The sequence below is a fragment of the Ursus arctos genome, unplaced genomic scaffold (genome assembly GCF_023065955.2).
Source record: "Ursus arctos isolate Adak ecotype North America unplaced genomic scaffold, UrsArc2.0 scaffold_27, whole genome shotgun sequence".
Classification (NCBI taxonomy): domain Eukaryota; kingdom Metazoa; phylum Chordata; class Mammalia; order Carnivora; family Ursidae; genus Ursus; species Ursus arctos.
Window position 1 is genome coordinate 20,159,098 of NW_026622952.1, and position 21,979 is coordinate 20,181,076.

At 45.2% G+C, this 21,979-nt stretch overlaps 1 long non-coding RNA gene across 7 annotated transcripts in view; it reads left to right on the forward strand.

Annotated features, from left to right (window-relative positions):
- The window catches only part of LOC130541878 (uncharacterized), a 28,049-nt gene extending 8,761 nt beyond the window's left edge, over positions 1 to 19,288 (forward strand). For 2 of the 7 annotated variants that reach the window (XR_008955953.1, XR_008955954.1), the window contains exons 2-3: positions 863 to 961; positions 17,084 to 19,288. This is a non-coding gene — a long non-coding RNA (uncharacterized LOC130541878). Of the gene's footprint in view, positions 1 to 862 lie in introns of all 7 variants that reach the window. The other 5 variants (XR_008955955.1, XR_008955956.1, XR_008955958.1 and 2 more) reach the window with 5 other exon arrangements.
- The last annotated feature ends 2,691 nt before the right edge of the window (positions 19,289 to 21,979 follow it).

Genomic DNA, 21,979 nt, shown 5'->3' on the forward strand with positions numbered 1-21,979 from the left:
ACAGCTTGCCGTCCTGACCGCCCTCCACCGTCAGGCGGCCTGGCCGGTGTCAAGCCCTTGGGCTCTTCAGGGGATGGTTCAAAAATCACCGACTTACGGATCTTTGGTGTGCTCTCAAAACCTTTTCCTCACTGGCCTCAACCGTTTCCCACCTCCACCCCCATCCCACGGTCCAGACACATCCGGGCATGATGTCCCTGTCACTTGTCCACTCCCCTGCTCCTGGGCTCTCTACTCAGATGTTACTTCCTCTCCCATGCCTTCCTCCATGCTTTCTCTAGAACCCTGTGCACACCGCGCATGTAATCCACGGTGACAATTCTGGTGCACTTCCCAGGCCTTGCTTGATTTCTTTGTTGCCTTTGATGCCGTGGCCACTCCCTCTTTTTTGAAACTCTTCCCTTAACTCGTGGAATTCTACCCCACTCTTTCTCAGGCTTCTGTAACATCTTCCTCTGCTCACGTTTGAGGGTTTTCTCCCAGCCAAGGCTTTCCCTTCAGCCTTCTGTTCACAAACACACACACACACATATCCTTCCTGTGGGACCTCCTCCACATACTCTAATACATGAACACGATTGGTTCCATTGGCAAGAAAGAAGGCCAGAAAATCAGGGTGCACCCTGGCCATGCAGTATCTGGCCCCAGCTTTCCTCTCTGTCTCCAGCTCCTTCCATTCCCCTGCATGTTACCTTCTCTGAGGTCACTCCAAATATCTCCCGTATTTTGAAATTTTCAGCCCTGCAGTCACACAGGCTTGAGATGTAGTGTATTAACTATTGTCGAGAAACAAGTCGCCCCAAGACTTTTTAGTAGCTTACGAAGACAGTAATCACTTCTGTGTCTCTTGGTTCTGGCTTAGGCTCCCTCGTGAGGCTGCAGTTAGGATGTTGGCCAGGGCAGCCGTCTCCCATGGGGCTGGAGGGCGATCCACGTCTGAGGAGGCTTATTCACATGACTGGTGAGTTAGCACTGGCTCTTGGTAGGAGGCCTCGGTTCTTCTTCATGCGTGTTGCTTGAATATCCTCATGGCCCAGGAACTGGTTTCACCAGGACAAGTAATTCAAGAGAAGATCGAAGCTGCAGTGCTTTTTATAATCTAGCCTCTGAATTCAGTGTTATCTCTTATCGTTCTCTCTTGGTCACTCAGAACAGCCCTGATCCAGTGGGAGACAAGGCTACACAGGGCTGTGAATACAGAAGGTAGGCACAGTCGGGGTCTCGGAGGTGGGCTACCCCATTTAGTTACCCCCTTTTAGTGTAAAGAACTCTGACTCTTCTGTTCACACTCAGCTCACTGACGTAACAGCCGCTTCCTTTAAGAAGTCTTCCCCGTTGGTGAATTTCCTCTTCTGCTCCCATTAGACCTGGAGCATATCTCCATTTCCTCCTGTCTTAAGCTGCACTGAAATCGTTGATTTACTTCTCTCTTGCCTGGTCTTTGGGTTCCCTGAGGAATAAGAGAATGTCGAAGACAATTTGAAATCACAATGTCTAGAACAATGGTGCACCGCAGAGTCTCAGTGTAATTTATACATGGAGTAAGTGAATTTACTTACTAAACATTTAGTAAATAAATGACATTTCCTTTCCCCAACTAGAAATATTTTGTATAGCACTTCATGTATATCACACCCCCACTTCAATTCTCTGCCGATTGGTTTTTATATTTCAGCTTTCATATTACATTTCCCACCTGCCTCACCCCTGATGAGCTCTCTTCTCCTTTGATCCTGAAATTTTATTCTAAGAAAATATTTACACATTTGGTAAAGATGTAGCTACAGTGACCTTCATTGCAGTTTGCATGTGATGTTTGGCTTTGTAGAAAACCAAATTTCAAAAAATAGTGATTTGATTAAGAAGGTATGTAATGAAAAATAGACTTGTTGTGTAGCCACTGAAATAATAATACAAAAAATATTCGTTGATATGAAAAGATGTTCACCTGATATTACTAGAGTAAAAGTTGTAAACATTTTAATTTAAAATTTGCGATAAAATACCTGTAAGCTACAATTGATCATTTTAGCCATTTTTTAAGTATACAGTTCAGTAGCATCAAATACATTTGCATTGTCGTGCAGCCAGTGTCTAGACCCCCTCATCTTGCAAAGCTCAAAGTCTATACCATTAAGCAACACTCCCCCCCCCCCATTTTCTTTCCTCTCCTCCAGCCCCTGGCAACCACCATTAGACTTCTGTCTCTATGAATGTGACAATCTGGTACCTCTCAAAGGAAATCACACAGTATTTGTATTTTTGTGCCTGCCCGTTTCATTCAGTATACTATCCTCAAGGTTCATCCATGGTATAGCCTGTGTCTGAATTTCCCGCCTTTTGAAGGCTGAATACTATTTCACTGTATGTATGTGCCACATTTTGTGTATCCATTCATCCAGCGATAGGTACTTGGGTTGCTCCTACCTTTTGGCTGTTGGGAATAATACTGTAATGAGCATAGGTGCGCCACTGTCTGTTCAAGACCCTGCTTTCAGTTCTTTTAGATAAATTACCCAGGAATAGAATTGCTGGGTTAATGTGGTAATCCTGTTTTTAGCTTTTTGAGAAGCTGCCATACTGTCCCCTGTAGAGGCTACACCGTTTTCTGTTCCCACCTACAATGCCCAAGGATTCCAACTGCCATGCACCCTTGCCAACACTTAATTATTTTCTGGGCGCGTGTGTGTTTGTGTGTGTGTGCGCGTGTGCGTGTGTTTTCATAGTAGCCATTCTAATGGGTGAGGTGGTATCTCATGGTGGTTTTGATTCACATTTCCCTAATGATTAGTGATGTTGAGCACTGTAGGAGTTCTTTATATATTCTGGGTATTAATCCCTTATATGTATGATGTGCAAATATTTGATCCCATTCTGTGGTTGCCATTTCACTCTGTTGATTGTGTGGAAAACATTTTTTAAAGAGAAATGATTATGCTGACATACACACAATCGGGAAAAAACTGGGAAAACTTGCTAGAAAGTTAGGAGCATGGACTATGGAATTAAGAGTGATTTTCATTTTCTTATGTTTATTATTAGCAATTTTTGGCATAAACATCTCACTTTCACGGAAAATCTTTAAATGAATAACACCTTGATTCTAATAAAGCATAGGGCGTAGGTCTGTCCTTTGCAGATTTAATCAAGAAGGTCTGAAATCAAGAAAATATTTAGATTGTCAGCATCCTCCCGATGGGGTGCTGAGTCAAGGAGGGACAAGTGGTTTTCCTGAGTTTCATTTTGCTCTTCTATGAAATGCAAGATTTTTCCAGTTCTTCATTCCAAAGAATTTATGTACAGACCCTGTCTATAATTGATTGTCCTTAGGAAACTTTTCCCAGCGCCCTCTCTGCTTCAAAAGGCACTTGTTCTGATTTCTATCAGGTCCGTCACACCACAGTGTGCCTGGCTCCCTGTCTAGATGGGGATTTCCTCAAAATCCAGGGCTTACCCCTCTGGGCAACACCCAGAAGCACAGGGCGTGGCACCCTTGTTGAATAATGTTGCCAGATCCAAAAGGCACAGTTCTGTTTCTCAGCTTCCCAGGAGAATTTGACTCAAAGGGTCACCTGACCATTTCTTCCTGTTGCACCTGTCTCCTGTTTGCCCTTGTGTGACCCCACACTGTCTTGTATTTCCTCCTCAGTCTCTGGCTACTCGTTTTCAGTCTGCTTTGCAAAGTCCTCTTTATTCTCCAGCTGAGCTCTAAGACCGAGTTCTTGGCGGCTCAGTCCCTTCTCCTCCTTTGCTCTCCTTCCATGACCTCAGCTATTGCCATGACCTTAATTCCCGCCTATGTACCAGTTATTTCTCACCGGCCCATACATCTCCTTAGAGCTCCAGACTTGTGTATCCAACTGCCTCGTGCTGTGTGTGTTTTCTGTTTGTCCTTCCAGATCCACGCTGTACTTTTGGTGACCCTCCTCTCTGCCCTGGCACTTTGAACTTGTGAACCCTATCAGCAGACTCTCTGACTTCCAGCTGGGCTTAGCCAATAGAAGTTTCCAGCAGGAGACTGAAAGGTCAGAGGAGAGTGAGGTCAGTAAGTTTTTTATCCCAGCTCTCTCTTTGGGCTTCACCTCAGACTGGCCGTATCTGTCTACGGAAGGCCACAGATCCTATCAGAAGGCCCTCTCCATCTGCGTCTAGCCCCCTAGACCCTCTCTCAACCAGTTACCGCCCCTTCCCCTTGCTTCCTCAGGCCTAGGCACAGTCACGCCTCCCCACCGTTCCTAGCTTCAGGACACTGCACCATCTCTTTGCTTTCCCTAAACTCTGCCCACACCTTTGTTAGAGGGTTTTTATGAAGCTCTCTTGCCCTGGGTTCCTGCCAGGACCCGGGCTCCTCCACACCTACTCCACATCTCCCCTTGGAATTCTCACAGTCTTCACAAACATGACATGTCCACCACATAACTTCTGATTTTCCTCCACGCCTCTCCTCCCTACATTCTGCCGTCTCTGCGAATGCTGGCACCAGCAGGCCACGCACACAAGGCAGATGCCTTGGCAGTCAACGCGATTTCTCCATCTCCCCTCAGCCCCACTGTCCTCCGTCTTACCCATCACTATGTCTGGAAAATCAGCTTCCCACAGCTGGCTGCTCCTGACTCTAGTTTTCAGCGTATGTATTATCTTCTGAAAAAATCTTCCTTCACACACCAGTTAAGGGCCCTCCATCTCTTTATTCTCTCTCCACAGGCCAGTTTGTTTGCTTCTCAGGAAATTAGTATCACTTCCTAATATCACTTAAGAAGTGATTATGTATCTCCCTTGGGAGTCATGTCCCTTTGGTAGAACAGGGTGACTGCGCTGTGAAGGATAATGGCTATAGCTCTTCAGGTCACCCCACTTGGAGGCCCGTGTTTCCTGAGGCTGATCCAGTACGGCACAGTTAATCTCTGCAGTTCCAGACCTGCGTCCGTGCTAACCTCTTCAAGGTTCCGTACCCCCTCAAAGCCTCATGGAAAACGAACCACCGGCCCTACGCATCTTGTCTACATTGGCAGAAATAAATTACATGACATCTAGGATTCCATAAGAGCCCAGTTCTACTGGCTCCAAGGCCAAGGATTTATCCTTGACTGTGCATTTGTTTCAAAGAAACTCCACTTATAAAAACAACGTGCAAAAGATGGAACTGAGATGCCTAAAATGCCAGATTCATGATTTAGTTGCTCGGCCCAGTCAGTGCACTGCAAGTTCAGAAAACAAAACAAACAAACACAAATCTAAATGAAAGAACACATTTCTAAATCAAATTGCCCACCTATTTCAAAGTCCTCCTATACATGGAGTCAGACAGAAACCAGAAATACATCTAGGTGTCACCCGAACTAAACTGAAATATTTGCTGTTTTTTCCTTCTGGAATATCACCTGAAAGAGACACCCATCCTGTTTGATGTATGGATTCAGAGCTGAGAAACCACCATGGTGTTTAGGGTCCCCCTATCTGCTTGAAGCTTTGGGCTTGAACGATGCCAAGGGAATCATTACCATGGATGCTACCTTTGGGCGGGGGTTCGGGAAAACACAGAGAGATGGAGAAAGGCTAAAATGATGGGATAACTGGTCCACTCCATGGACATCATTGAGTGTTAGGGACCAGGCACTGCTTTAGGGTCTGTGTACTGGCTGTGGTTTGAACCTCATTCCTCCTCAATGACCCTCTTCCCATCGTCTTCCAAAGACACTGGACATTATTCCGTTCCTGGACTGGTTAAAAGAAAAAAACACAAAGACACCAGGAGTCATGGCTGGAACTAGTGCCTATTTTTCTAGAAGCCTCTCCTTGAGCTCCCAGCTATTTCAGAGGCATTTCCTTCACCCTTGGGTTCTAAATTCTTAAGCAGCCTATTCACCTTAGAGGAGGAGCCCTTCTCTTACGGAGACCTGGTGATTTGGACATCCTAAGCTGCTTGAGTCCTGAGTCCTGCCCCTGGGTGTGGTTAGGCCTCAGGAAACCAGGACAAGAAGAAGACAGCTCATTGGATTATAGAGCTTTGTATGGTAGTCCCCGTATCTTCGGCGTTGCTTTCTGCAATTTCAGTTACATGCTGTCAACCTTGGTCCAGAGGCAATGATGTGTCATCAGGAGGTCAGTAGCAGCCCCGCGCTGGGTCACAGCACCTGCACCTCTCACAGCACTTCCCTTTGCGTGTAGGCATTTTATCATCTCGCATCATCACGAGAAGAAGGGCGAGTGCAATACAATAGGAGATTTTGACAGAGAGAGAGAAGCTACATTCACATAACTTTTATTACAGTGTATTATAATTTTTCTGTCTTATTATTTATTATTAATTTCTCACTGTGCCTAATTTATAAATTAAACTCTATCATAAGTATATATGTATCGTATATGTAGGGTTCGGTTCCACTAAAGGTTCTGTAAGGTATGCCCTGAGGATAAGGGGGGGACCACCGTATAGTATTTATTCTATTGCTGCTGATCCTGGGGGTGGCCACCATGGTGGGGAAGGTGTTCTCATCTGATCTAAAGCTCTTCCGTTCATCTGAAGAGACTAGAGGTCACAGGTTTTCCATATTCTCAAGACTTCAGTTTTTGCCCTGGGCCTACCAAAACTGGAGGAATGAAGTCCAATCCCTGAATTGTTCAGCTGGAGAAATAGTGGCTCGGGGGTATGTTTTGTCTGGGGATACATATCTCATCAAATCAGTTCGTTGAGCACTTACTGTGTATAGATGGTTAATTTTATGAATCATCTTAGCTGGAGTGTGCGATCCAGTTGTTTGGTCAAACATTAGTCTGTGTTTGCCAGAAAGATATTTTTTTAAGACATGATTAACATTTCTTTATTTACTTATTTATTTATTTAGAGAGGGAGAGGTGGGGGGGAGGGGGAGAGAGAGAATCTCAAGCAGACCCCACGCCCAGCCCAGAGCCCAACTCGGGGCTCACCTCACAACCCTCAGATCATGACCTGAGTGGAAATCAAGAGTCAGATGCTTATCTGACTGAGCCACCCAGGCGCCCCTAGATATGATTAATATTTAAATGAGCAGATTTTGAGTAAAGCAGATGTGCTCCATCATTAATGAGTTGAAGGCCTTAAGAGGAAAGAGTGGGGTACCCACTGCCAGCCTGCCCTACAGATTTTGAACTTGTCAGCTCCCTCAAGTTGCGTGAGCTGAAAATAAAGCCCTTTCTCTAGAAACATCTTATTGGTTCTGCTTCTCTGCAGAACCCTGACTGACATGGAATGGGGAAGGTGGGAGACGGACCGGTGATCGACACCTGGCTTTCAGGTCCCCGGACTCTGCTCTGATGGCCACCTAACCAGACGATAAAGCAGAGTAGATGGTCTGTCCGTGGCCACATAAGTCATGACATTGTTGGGGAATAAGTGCTTGTCTTCACACATTCAGCTTTTGGAGTGACACTTTTAAAGCGCCAAAAGCCAAATTAAACCCATCAAGATGCCTTTGAATGTACAGCATTCCTCTTATGGAGGAAATAGCCTCACCACATCCGGGCAGTTTACGGCTGGAGCCATCCACCTGCTGCCGTCCCGGTGTGAGCGCCATGCGTTTGTCAAGTACGCATGTTGTGTTCCTGCCCCACGCTCAAACTCTGCATTCTGGGAATTAAGCAGAGGAAAAGTTCCTCCTCCTTGACAGCAGCTGCCAGAGCGTGCTTGCTTTAGTACACACTGTAAGTGCAAACCTGGTGTTCTCAGGAGAGCTGTCCGACTTCTTCGTTCTTCGGCTGTGCAGAGCCAAAGAAAAATAACCCAAATGTGGAATCTCAGCTTTTCTCTACTATTATCAATGCTTGCTACCTACCATGGAGGCCTTAGGAGGGAGGTTGCAAAATAGGATACACTATCATCTAAAAATAAATGAGCTGATATTGCATAGTACAAATTACGTTAGTTATGACTTCAATTCCTTTTATTTCTCTTCTCCATGAGTTCGTTCTGAAAAAGTGAAATGGCAAAGTTGGAGGGAAATATGTGAACAATTAAGATTTGGAATACAAAATGTAGCTTTCATCATATTCACTGAACAGCTTTTTTCTGATCAGATCTTTTTAAAAAAGATTTATTTATGAGAGAGAGCGTGCAAATGGGGGAGGGGCAGAGGGAGAGAATCGCAAGCAGGCTTCCTGCTGAGTGTGGAGACCTACCTGGGACGCAGTCTCACAACCCTGAGATCATGACCCGGAGATCAAGACCTGAGCTGAAACCAGGGGTTGGACACTCAGCCAAATGAGGCACCCAGGTGCCGCCTGATCAGTTCTTTCTGATTATCATCTTCTCTCCTGCTTGCTTGCTGCTGCCGCTACTGGGTCAGCTGGCGGTGACAGAGCCAGTGGTTCAACAGCGTTCTCAAATGGTAAAAGGAGACACTCAAGGGATCGAGCAGACTCAATGAGACAGAAGGAACATTTCAAAAAGCTAAAAGGTGGATCGAACTCTTGGAAAAACCAAAGAGCTGGAATTAAGAATAGAAGCTAGCTATAAAACTGAGAATCTGAGACAAATAGGGATAAAGTGACCAACTAGAACACACCCTGGTCTTCCTGCTTCACTCGACAGTGTATGAATTTACTGTAAAGTCCTGGGCCGTCAGAAAAATGAACAGAGGAAAACTGGACAGCTCTTCCTCAGCTTTCCTGTCTTCTCTAGGATTTCCTGCTAGCTTTCTCCACCCTTGGCTACCACCTACCTTGGTAACTACCACCGATCCCCATCCTAATCCGGTCAATAGGCATGTGAGACGCATTACTCATGCATTACGTAGGGTGCTTGCTGGTGGATGGAACTGGGGGAGGCAGCTGTGAGAGCCTACTGGCTCTCTGTGACAGACTTGCCCTTTCCTTGTTAAAACGTGTTGTTCCTCAGGGCCCCAAGGGAAGGCTTGCTGTGACTCATGTGACTTTTAAATGTGACAGAAATGCAGGACCAACTTGTTAAAGCTTTTATGGAGGTCTGTTTTCACGAGACAAAATGTAGCCAAGACACACATCAGAGTTCAAAAAGGAAGGCAGAGCAACAGTGATGAAGATGTGGTCATCAGGACAGAAGGACACTGAAGCCGGGAAACACAAGATGAGTCTTTCATGTATCTCATTCCTGAGACACTTGTGATAAGCCCCTGGAGATTTGCTAAATGTGGCATGTACATTGGGCTTTAAGCACTTTATTTTTATTTTTTTTTAAAGATTTTATTTATTTATTCGACAGAGATAGAGATAGCCAGCGAGAGAGGGAACACAAGCAGGGGGAGTGGGAGAGGAAGAAGCAGGCTCATAGCGGAGGAGCCCGATGTGGGGCTCGATCCCATAACGCCGGGATCACGCCCTGAGCCGAAGGCAGACGCTTAACTGCTGTGCCACCCAGGCGCCCCGGCTTTAAGCACTTTAGAGCCAACCCCAAAAGGGACCGTGTAAGAAGTTACATGATTGGGAAAGGGTGGTCGCCGTGGAAGTACTGATGCTCTTGGAATAAAGATTAGAGCAAAACCCACCCTCCCACTCCACGCATGGCCACCACTCCCACCCAGCTGCCTCTGTGGAGTAGAGTGAACACATTTTCTAACTCCTTTACAATAAAAGTGTCAACAGTCTATAAAGGCGGGGCTATTGTGGTGTAGTGACAAACAGTAGTCCCTGTCACCCAGAATTTTATGCTTTATTGAGAAGGGGGAATATGCTATGATTTAATAGGAGGAGGAGATTGAATGGATAGCTTGCACGGGCACTTCTAGGGCAGAGAGATGTTTCACATTTTATGTCAAATTTCCACCATCGGTATAAAGTGCAGTGTTCCGCACAGACACTTGCAGCCTGCCCAGCATGTCTCTTCTGAAAAACATGAAGTGGCTAAAGCGAAAGGACTCGTGAAGGAGGTACGATATACCTTTGTTGGGGTCACAATAATTCATACTTATGGGAAACATGGGGAAGGAAACAAAATCGTGGCTCTTGAGGAAGACGTAGGGAAGGGGCATTACCGCAAACAGGCCGGCTCACAGGGGGAGGAGGAGGGAAACGTTGACTTCAAGGAGAGACTGGACGCCTCCCCTGGACTAATACAAGGGTTCATCTGAAGAAAACATTAGAAACGTGCCCTGGAGATTCAGAGGACACATGCCTCCAGCAGGACCGTCAGGGCATCTTGCTAGGGTAAACGGGAGAGGAAAACAGGGCAAGAACTGTTTCTACAGAACTCTCTTAAGTGAGCAGCATAATATTTCCTCCACAGCAAAGTGTTTTTCGCAGTAGGACCTCTAAGCCATTCTTTTGAGTTTTGTGTGAGTTCTTTGCTTTTTCTTTTGTTTGTTTTTGTCCTGGAGAGCTGGCTTAAGTGACTACTGGTGTAGATGAAAGATGTTCATGTGCTCTAGAAGGGGCTCTCTAATACTCCGAAGCAGAAGTGATGCCGGCCTCGGGATGACCATGTAGGTTGAGTATTGCAGCCAGGGCAACAAGACCTTCATATTACAAATAATCCCAGTTACGTCGTTGCCCCTCTTCTCCCACCAGCCTCGAGGCAGAACAAGCAGCAACTAGTAACACCAGTGATGCTGTGGTGGCCCTCACAGGGCAGAGTGGCTTCCTGCACAAAACCCAGCTGCTCTTCTCCAGACATTCCCATCATGCCTTGCTACTTCCCCTGGAAGGTGGGTGAGGTACCATCCTCCCCAGAAGGGGAAAGATGGCGATCCTTTCAAACACAAGGAACCATGCCTTCTTTCCTCTTCCTTGTCCCAGCTTTTCAGGGGAATTCCAATTCTACCCTAACCAGTCTACTGGAAACTTAGCCTATCCTCGTTCCTACCCATGAATCACCATTATTCATAGACAAGCACAAACCTGACACCCCTCATTTTAGGGCCATCTCACTACTGGCTCACCTTTGGTCACATCAGTCTATTTTTAATCATTTTAAGACTTATGTCTTGTGCATTAATTTATTTACAAGTTTATTGCCTATTCTAGAATATAAGGGCCATGGGAGCAAGGACTTGCTTGTCCTGTCGACTCCTGTATTTTTCACGTTTAGAATAGTGTCTGGCATGTAATTGGTATGCCAAATAATTTATTATTAAAAATAGAGGGTAGAGTCAATTATAAAGCAAGAGCTTAGGGAAATAAAACATTCTAATATTAATATATGAAAATAGTTTTTACTTTTCCGACACAGAGACACCCCCCATTCTATTGAGTGCTGCAATAGGGAAATGTAGAGTAGCCAGAGCTCACTGGGAGTTGGAGAGCTGAGGAAAGAGGAGCACTGAGGGGGTGTCTCCGAGACCCTTTCAGGGAGTCTGTAAGGTAGAAACTAGTTTCATATTAATATTAAGGTGTTGATTTTTTCACCGTGGTGACATTTCTGATGATGCAAAAGCAACAGAGAGCAAAACTGCTGCCTCCTTCCCATGTGGCATGTGGCACCAAATTGTCACCACATACTCACAGTAAAACAGATTCCAGTTTCCTTTAAGAATGCCCTTGGTAGGGGCACCTGGCTGGCTCAGTTGGTGGAGTGTACAACTCTTTATCTTGGAGTTGTGAGTTCGAGCCCCCCATTGGGTGTAGAGATTACTTTAAAATATTTTTTTAAAAAAGAATGTCCTTGATAAATCAGTAAAAATTATTAATTTTGTTAAATCTCGATCTCTGAGTACATGCGTGCATTTAATATTCTCTAATAAAATGGGAAAAACACAACAAGCATTTCTGCTGAATAATGAAGGGTGTTGGTTTTCTTGAGGAAAAACACTTGGCAATTAATTTGTGAGCTAAACTAGCCTTTTATTCCCCCTGGAACACCATTATTCTTTAAAATTTTAAAGTGTGAAAGCCAAACTATGGTTATTTAGACTTGGATATTTGAAGGGTATTTTCTCAAAATGAATAAAGTAAGCTTGTCCCCTCAAGTAAAACAACTGACAATATCAGTTGCCAATGATAAAATGTTAACTTTCAAGAAAGAATCAGAATTATAGAACACTTGTGTATATCACTGTGAGCTTGACGGCTTCCTTATAGACATTATTCTGATGAGATTGGTGGCAATATATTAATAATGTGATTTGGGGGGGGATGTGTAATAAAATATGTCAAAATTTGGAAGATCTACATAAGTCAGTGAGGCAATAATTTTCCAAATGTCACAAAAGCATGCATGGGTAAAAGATCTATTCAAAGTGCAAAACAGATCAATGGATTTCACAGAACAGAATTTAAAAAGTTCATTGAGAAGGTTCCAGATTCCACATTAAAATTAACTTTAAAGAAACTAGCACTTACTGAGTTTGGGTGTAGTATCAAAGAATATGTGCACTTATCTTTAAAACCAATTAAAATACTCCTCCCTTACACAGAGGCTGATTTTTCTTCATGAACTTCTGCCAAAACAAGATACTACTACAGAAGGAATGTAGAGGCAGAGTAGATATGGGAATCCAGCTATTTTCTATTAAGCCAGACATTAAGGAGATTTGTAAAACGGTAAATGACATCGCTCTTCTCACTAGACATTTTTCTGTTTTGGAAAATAGTTATCTGTCATAATCTACATTAACACGTAACTCATTATGATCGTCACTCAAATATTTTTAAAATTTCTCCGTATTCAGTTTTAGTATGGTAAATATTGATAACCACATCTTTTTTTTTAAAAAGCTACCAGGAATCCTCAGATTTTAAGAGGGTAAGTGGATTTCGAGACCAGAATGTTCGGAGATAATGGTTTGGATAAGACTTGTATAATTCAGCAGTGGCTCCAAAGACACTGAGGCATTTTCTCTCTTTGCTGGAGGCGGGTTCACAGTGTGAGGGACGAAGTGAATTATAAAATTAAACTGAAGGCGGGAGGCTGATGTTTCCCGGAGGCTCCTTTGTGCCTCAGGACATGTCCTCAGGCTCTCCTCCGAACCATCCTGTGAGGTCGTGGCGATTCAGTCCAAAAGAGAAGGAGGCTCAGAAGGGTTCGTTGGCTACAGCGAATAGAAGCGGGTGGCAGAACCACAGCTCTGCCAGCACTTCCCATCAGACCAGTACACCTGATAATGACCGGAAATGTTTAGGTCCCAAATACTTTCACCCAAAGTATTGGCACCATTGAGGTCAAACATGGCTTCGCGGCATCTGAATTCTCCCAATGACGGCCTTGGCATGCCGGCCTCGGAGGGCCGGCGAACACAATGGCATCACAGAAGAGTTACCCAATTTCCTGCCAACCTCTGTAAACCAGCTGGGTCTCTTTCTAAACTCTTGGAATTGTTCTACTTCCTAAGGGAAAATGTTGTGGGTGTTCGGGGTTGTGTGTGTGTGTGTGTGTGTGTGTGTGTGTGTGTGTGTGTGTTGCCTTCGGTTAGGGTTTCTGGCATTTTGTGAGCATGGAACTGATTAGTGCATAGGGTCAAACAGCTTGCGCTGGGCTTCCTATGTGAATGCGAACGGTGCTGATTTCCAGCTTCCCGTTCGGTAGGTTATCGGCGGCCGCCGCGGCGGGCGCTGCAGCTGCAGACGGCGTCCTTCAGTTTCCCTTCAGTTTCCTGCAGCGTTAGAGCGCGGCCTGGCTGCCCCTGCGCGCGCGGCGGCCGCCTCCGCGTGCCTTTCCTGCAGGGTTTCGGGAAAGGTGTTCGATTAGCCTGTGGAGAGTACTGGCCAGGCACAAACGCAGGTCTAGGGCCCGCTGCCGCTAGTGATCATGGGCGTAGTTGCCCGCGAAGGCGTGAGCTCTCGGGCCCCGCGCTCTGCTTCCTCGCACGGCTCGTTCCAGCCTTGAAGTTCGGTAACTCTGAGTTCTACTCCCAGCCACCACTGCCTAACGCCCCACACTCTGGTGGTTCTGAAGCATTCGTTTTTCTTCTTTCTGATTCACATTCCGTGTGTTCTTTGTCCCCTTTCCTTTCCCCCTTGTTATCCCTACATTATAGCCTCTTATATTTAAGTTCTTCTAGAAATGTCCTCCTTCACCAGCTCTTGTTATCCAGCTCCCATTGTCTCTAAAGTAGTATTAGGATGGCGGGCTTTTTCTTAGAAAGGAGATCCAGAATGTGTTTGCTTCCTGTTCTGGTAGGGGGTTGGAGATTGGCTTCTGTCAGAATCCTCCCTCGTCGTATAATGTGGGCCGGGGAAGCTGGGCCGGCAGCCATTTCTCCAGCTCCGCTCTATTTTTATCAAATTCAGTTAGAGTTAAGTAGGCGGGATAATGGCAAACTTAAGTCATCGGCTTTCACGTCCGAGTATGAACAGCTCAAATGGAACCAGGACGGTAAACTGTTTTCCACCAGCTGGGGCTCCCCCACACTCTGTGGCCTCCCCAGAGCCTCGGGGAGTGGGTTTGGCTCCATCTGGTGGTGCGATGGGCGAAGGCTTTGCTGCCCGGATCCTACAACGCTTGAGGAAAACCTGTTCGCTGTGAACAGGCAAGCAGGAATTTAAGCAAAATAGTGGGAACATTTACAGCAGATTACTTAGTATGCCCAGAGTTCAAATTTGTTGTTAGCCTTGCAAATGTGTGTAAGTTACAGAATCCCTGGGACCGTGCAAAGCTAAGGTTTATGGGTGTTCACTTCAGATATAAGTACTGTTGAGTTTTTAACTTTTCAGCGGGGTTTTTGTATGCTTAGGGTGGGATCCAAATGTTGCATGTTGGTAACTTATGCTCCTGTGAATAACATGGGCAAATTGCTTAATTTTTCTAAGCCTCAGTTTCTCATTTTGTTATCTGCAAACGATAGTCTCTAAGAACCATTCCAGTCCTTTAAAAATGTCAACCAGCTACAAATATTGCCAGTTTCATGATTCACGCCAGTGACTGTTCGTACTTCAGATCCATGATTTTTTCCATCTTCTGAGAGTTTAATGTTAACAAGTAGTGTAGAAATAATACCAATAATTGTCTTATCTTAAAAAAAATATTTTATTTATTTATTTTAGAGAGAGATAGAGAGGGGACGAGCGGGAGGTGCAGAGGGAGAGGGAGAGAATCTGAAGCATACTCTCCACTGAGAGGGGAGCCCAGCTCAGGGTTCGATCCCATGACCCTGAGATCATGACCTGAGCCGAAACCAAGAGTCTGGTGCTTAACCACCTGAGCCATCTAGGCGCCCATATTTGTCTTATCATCTACTGAGTCCTGCTATATCTCTGGTATTGTCTTAGACACTTCTCACATGTTCGCTTTGTTATTTGATCTTTCCAATATTCTGGCTGACCAAATTCTGCAAGATAAATATTATTATGCTTACTTTACAGGTTGGGAATCTAAGGCTACCACACCCTACCCTCCATGTTTACAAGCTAGGAAAGAAAATAAAAATAAACAAGTGAAAAATATGGCATTCTTCTAATTGTAATTCATTTTAATTCATCATACCACGATTCGTGGTGTAGAGCACAGTGCAATTTGTCAGGTTCTGACAATACCAAACATATTCAGGCCACGTAAGAGGAGATATTTCTCTGTCTTTAACATATTCATTAAGCTGCTGTCATATGGTGATTGTTAGAGAAGTAGTTAAAAAAATACATTTTCCAAGGATTCAGGAAGAAACTCGCATTTATTAAGCTCTAATACGGTACCCACCCTCTTCCCTGTGCAGTGAGCAGTGAGGAGAGCTGGAGAATCAGGTCTTCAAAGGGGACTGCCACGTCCCCACTGCTGATTTGAAGACGACATGTGGCAGGGGCTCATCAGCACTTTGCAGGAACAGCTGTGGGGTGCCCCTGACAGGGCACAGTAGCAGGAGTGTATTGTTTTTGTTGATGGTTTGTTTGAGTATTCCTTTTGATATACCAGAGTGTGTGCTTTATATTCCAGAGTGTGCTGCCTATACATTTTATTTGGAAAACAGAGCTTCCAGGTCCAATAGTATGGGAACCACTGGGCTAAATAAAGTTAAATGGGTTTTTGGCTATAGAGAAAGACTTCTTGAAGTGTTTTGTATGTCAATGTGTACTTCTTATTTAACTTATAAGTTGAATGTATTTTAACATGTAAAAATCAAATAACCCCCAGTAGCTAGAGATAAGGCAGAAAGTAACTCCTGTCTCTCTACTAGAAACCTTGTCACCTAGCCACTGTTGATTTGTGTGTGTGTAAATTTCCAAGAATATTGGGGTACCTGGGTGGCTCAGTTAGTTTTGCCTCTGACTCTTGATGTCAGTTCAGGTCTTGATCTCAAGAGTGTGAATTCAAGCCCCACGTTGGGCTTCATGCTGGGCATGGAGCCTACCTAAAAACAAAATTTTTTTTTTAATTTCCAAGAACATTGTAGTAGCATCATTTTGCTTATGTGGGATAGCACATTAATTCAGATGAATGTTGAAAAAAATGCTCTGTTGGGGCACCTGAGTGGCTCAGTCATTAAGCATCTGCCTTCGGCTCAGGGTGTGATCCTGACCTTCTGGGATCGAGCCCCACATCAGGCTCCTCGCTGGGAGCCTGCTTCTTCCTCTCCCACTCCCCCTGCTTGTGTTCCCTCTCTCGTTGCCTGTCTCTCTCTCTGTCAAATAAATAAATAAAATCTTAAAAAAAAAAAAAGAAAGAAAAAAATGCTCTGTAGCTGTCACCCTGAGCTATAGTCCTATGGAGCGTCTGTGAGCCCCATAGCTGCTGCCCCCTGTGGAGGCGGGGTTACATCATCCACCTTGCAAGCTCCTCCCAGCATCCTGCCCTTAGGTTACCTACCTAGTTCCAGTAGGCCTTGGTCTTTGCTATCAACAGTTTTGATGAATGATTGACCCCCCACTGACCTGACGTCCAGATGGAATTTCCTATATTATAGATATTAGTCATGAAATATTAGGACAAAAGTTATATGTTTAAGAAGTCTGTTAAGGGGGCGACTGGCTGGCTTAGTCAGTAGAGCGTGCGACTCTTATCTCAGGGTTGTGGGTTCAAGCCCCATGCTGGGTGTCAAGATTGCTCAAAAATAAAATCTTAAAAAAGAAGTCTGTTAAGAATTCCTAGGTTGCTAAACACTTTTTGGGAAATCCTATATCCCGATTCATGGAATTTTACCATTTTAATAGTAATGTCTTTTCTATGTGCTGGACACTTTACATATGCTAATTTGACTAACCCTTCCAGCAGCGCCATAACGGAAGGAGCATGCAACATCTATGAAGAGGAAGTGAACCAAAGATTGGTTAAGCACCTTTCATCCCTAGACTACAAATTCCAGAATCTTTTAGCACCTCCTACTGTCTCCCTGTCTTGGTCTCTGATACCCTGTAGGACCTCCGCTTCTTGGAACATCAGCTGATCAGGACAGAGAGTTTTGAGCATTTCCTGGCCGACGACATCCCCTCCTTCCAGCAGCTCTCCCCTCCCACTCCCAGCTCACTGCTCTGAGCAGTGTCAGACTCTATAAGATGTTTCTATATTAAGATATGAAATGAAAGAAACAAAAAGTAGACTTCTACGTACACTCCAGCTTCAGTATGGGAAAAGCACACAGAAAAGAAGACTAGAAGGAAAATGGTGATTGTGTTAGAGTTGCAGGGTGATGGATTTTTTTTTCTTTTGTATGACTTTTCTGAAGTATGGCTATATGCATTATTAAATGGGAGAGATACCTTTTTCACGCATTTATATATATCTCTCCAAAAACTGAAAGACATCTACCAACTCAGATGGTTACCATACAATACTATGAAATAGTCTTTACAGTAGTTACTGTTTATCCATTGATTAATAATTGCTATTTACCTTACATATAAAAGTTTGAATTCCCATGAAAACTCATCAAAGAAGCTATTATTGTGCTTTTTTGAAATTAAGGACACAAAGGTAAAGAGAAAGCCAGTGATTTTTCCAAGACCACATTGCTGGAAGTGGAATTCACTATTGTCAGTCTCACAAGACTTCAGAGTGCCCTCTCAGATAAACAGATGTCTATAATGTCTGGATTTCTGTGAGCTGTTTTCACACAAATCCTTTCAGTCATTTTATCAGTCTATCATCATCATTCATCTGGTAGAAAAAGTTATTATCTAAGATCCCTATTTTCATGGTACCCCCAAATTTTGTTACTGTATGAGGATCATGTGAAGAGTGGCAAGCACATAACAAGAGTCTACAGCATCTGACAGTGCTCCTAAGTCCAGCTTCTGACATTAATTCCTTAGCAGGTGAGTTGGCCTGTCTCCAAGATGGCCCCCAATGAGCCCTGCCTCCTGGATTCATGCTCTTGTGTAGTCCCCCCGTATCATAGCAGAGTTGTCCTGTGAGACCAAATGAACACAGCAGAGGTGATGGTCTGTCACTTCTGAGACTGGGTCATAAAACACATCCTGGCTTCCATCTTTCTTGCTCACCCTTGGATCATGTACTTTGGGGGAAGCTAACTGCCATGTCGTGAGGACATTTGAACAGTCTATGGAGATGTCCACATGGTGAGAAACTGAGGCCTCCAGCCAACAGCTCTGTCACTGAGTGATCTTAGAAGCAGTTCCTCCAACCTCCTCAAGCCACCAGGTGACTCAGCCCCAGCTGACTCCTTGACTGAAATGTCATGAAAGACACTGACTCAGACCCACCCAGCAAAACCACTTCTGAATTGTTGAGCCCCCAAAACTGAGTAGATAAATGTTTGTTGATTTAAACCAGTAAGTTGTGGGGTATCTTGCTACATGGTGATGAATAAATATAGAATTTCAGTTAATGTCTTTAGTTCACAGGACCTCAGACAGAGAGGAACTGTACTTGAAGAGCTGCACATCAGGAGAATTACCTGCACTGGGACCTGATTTAAATGGTGACATCCTGGATTTTGAGCTGATGACATACAGGGATGAGACTTTCAGGCAGCACTGGGAGGAATAAGAGTATTTTGCCTATGGGAGGAATATCATGGTTCAAAGTATGTCCCCAGATTCTTCAACATTCCTTTAAAAAGGCAGAGCCTCATTCCCCTGTACTTGAGGATGCACTGGACTTAGCAACTCAATTCTAATAAATAGATAAAGCGGAAGCGACTGTGTGACTTCAAAGACCAGATCATAAAAGTCACTGTGTCTTCCCTGTGCTCTTCCTCTTGGAAGGCCCACTCTAGAGAAAGTCGTGAGCAGTGTTATAGAGAGGGCCACGTGACACGGAGACCTTCTGCCAACAACCACTTGAGCAAAATTTATGGGAAGTGGCTCCTTCAGCAGCCCAGTCAAGCCTTCAGATGACACCAGCCCAGCCAGCGTCCTGACTGCAACCTCACGAGAAACCCAGAACCATTCAGCTAAGTCACTCTCAGAACCTAGTCCTCAGAAACCAAGTGAGAAAATAAATGTTGCCTTAAGTTCCTAAGTCTGGGGGTAATTTGTTCACAAGAGAAAATTAATGTATCAGTGGTGAAAACTACCTGGTAATATTTTCATACTTGAATTAGAAAGTAAGTTTGGAGTAAGCCTAGGCAATTTTCTTCCTATGTTCTGCAATTATTCTTGTTCCTGGCCTTCCAACATATGCTCAAAAGTTCCTTTAGTCTCTGTTATCAAATTTTTACCTAGGTTTTCTCTGTCTTTGGTAGCTCTCAAAGAACTAGAAAGAGAAAGTGAGAGAGAGGGACACCCCATAAACATTGGATGGATAGAAACAGTATTACACAAAGGTAGCCGAGCTGGTTTGTATATATTGTATCTCATTATATACATATACAGTTGAGGTCAAGTACAAATAATCTCTAAGAATATACAGAAGATACAAGAAAGTCTTTAACTTTAGGTTCAAGTTAAATATTGTACCCTTGAAATTCAGCCCAGCTGTCTGGACTTGAAACTGGCTCCTCTACCATATTCATTTCCTTTGTCCTCTGCTCTCCAGGGAGAAGGGCATGGAGGAGGGCCAACTGGGAGTCCAGGAGGCCTGAGTGTGGGACTGGTTCTTTTCCGATGGGGAAGACCTCTCCTTTAGGGCCTGTTCTCTCTTCCAACCCCTCCCTGGCCCTTCCTTCCCTTCTCTCTTTTCCCCTTTCTTCATGCCTGCAGTTTAGGTTTTCAGCCCATTTGTTCTATTGTTTTGATGCTCTATGCGTGAGTCTATAGTGTGTGTGTGTGTGTGTGTGTGTGTGTGTGTGTGTGTGTGTACGTACCCAGGAAGGGGGCAGTGACAAGGTAGTGGGGTGATATCTGCCACACAAATAAATAATTGCAGTATTCTGTGGTGAGCGTGTTGCCTGTTGACTGTCTACAAGGCCGCCAGAAGGACTTGATTTAAGAAAGCTAAGTGTGTTAGCTCTCCTGCAAGGAGGGGAACATCACCCTGATTGTCTCAGTCCTGTCTCAGAAAAGGAAATTCGAGCAGGGTATTCATCTGCCTTCAGGGCCTGGGCTGGGTGATTTTAAGGTGGGACTTGCAAGGTGGAATCGATCGGGATGGGGCAGAGTTCTGCCTTCGTGGCTTTCTCTGATGGGAGGGCACAGAGAAATAAGGGGCTTGAAGCTACTCTTCATGCACAAGCTGTGAGTCTCGTAAGTAAACTGTTTTGTTTTTAGTTTTTTACTGCAGCCTTTTCTTCTAGGAACTTGTGTTTCCTGAAGGGACTGGCTAGGTGGTTTTCGTTTGATCCTAATATTCTGTAGTGCAGGTGCAGGGAACTGTCGGTGTCAGCTCTCCGGGGCTGCAAAAGTGGCAGCACGAAGGAGGGAGGAGTTCGTTCCTTCCAGGTGACAGCTGAGAGCCAAGAGGGTGAGGCTGGGAAAGCCTTGGGTGATGACGAGTGACTTGAGCAAGGGATCCTAAGGACAGAAGCGCGACTGTGGATTCTCCAGGGGAGCAAGCCAGGAAAGCATCTAGAGTGTACGTTTGTATAAATCAGCTGCCATCTTGCTCTGTGGCTCTGGTTCCCCAATGAGGCTGATGCGGCCCGTCTGGGGACACACTGAGGAGTTAGGTCCTAGACCCGCAGAAGGATGTAGGAAACCCTCAGGGCATGAAATGGTGAGGTGCATTCGGGGAACACCAGCAGGGTGTTGGTGTGGGTGTGGGGGGAGGATGATGAGGGCTGAGGTGGGAGAGAGCACCCAGACAGGAGTCCGGTATGCTGGGAGAGGAGCCGGGGGCTTTGTAAGCCAGGCTGCCCAGTCCCACTGCGCACCGGCCGGGCCCGCATTAGTGGCTCTGGGTGGGTCCTGTTCACTAGTGTGTTCTAAAAGCTCCAGACGTGTTTCTCACCCACAACCAGGCTGAGAACCGCTTCTGTGAGCAAAGCAGTGCCCCGGGAAGGTCCTCGAAGCCAGTCTGCATCTGAGGTGATGGACAGCGGCGTAGAGCTGCGGTGGGTGAGGCCGGGTAGGGGGACGCCTGCATCCCACAGGAGCAGAGCTTTGCAGGTGTCTGCAAACTCTTGCATTGACGTGGATGAGGAGCTGTGCCCGGGGCAGTGAGGTTGCCTGGTCTGGCTAGGAGAGAACCCAAATTCTGGAAATTTGCTCCTCTAAGCTTGAGATATTTCCCTGGGGGGATGGCCTAGAGCCCACTTCCAGTCTCTGGGCTTGGAGGAATGGCACTGGACCGCTGAGGCCAGCCAGCTGTGGACACCGAGGAACCCCGGTGGGTGCAGTGTGGGGGTGGGGGTGGGGTGAGCACAGTGAACATCTGTGGAGACATGTCCCAGGTTTGCCTAAGCCTGGCCCTGACCTGGCCCTGACCGTGTCCTAACACCATCCGCCAGTTCCTACTCAGATATGTTATCAGAAAAATGCCTTTGTGCAAATGAGAAATTTGGAATTTGACCTGTTGATGGTACAGATGCTTGCTTCCTAGATTTCTTCCAATTTTAAGTTTTTTCCTAACCAATAGAGAACTATGTTTTTTGCTTTATAATTAGAAAGGAAAAGGACAAAAGTGGTGATTTCATCATTCCCCAGTTAACCTTGTTGTCCTGTAGTCCCTTACAACAAATGACCGTACCACACACTTGGTTAGTGTGTTACATTTTCCTCTGTGCTAGTGGCCTTCCTTGATAGCTCTTTCCTTTCCTGACCCTTTGAAACT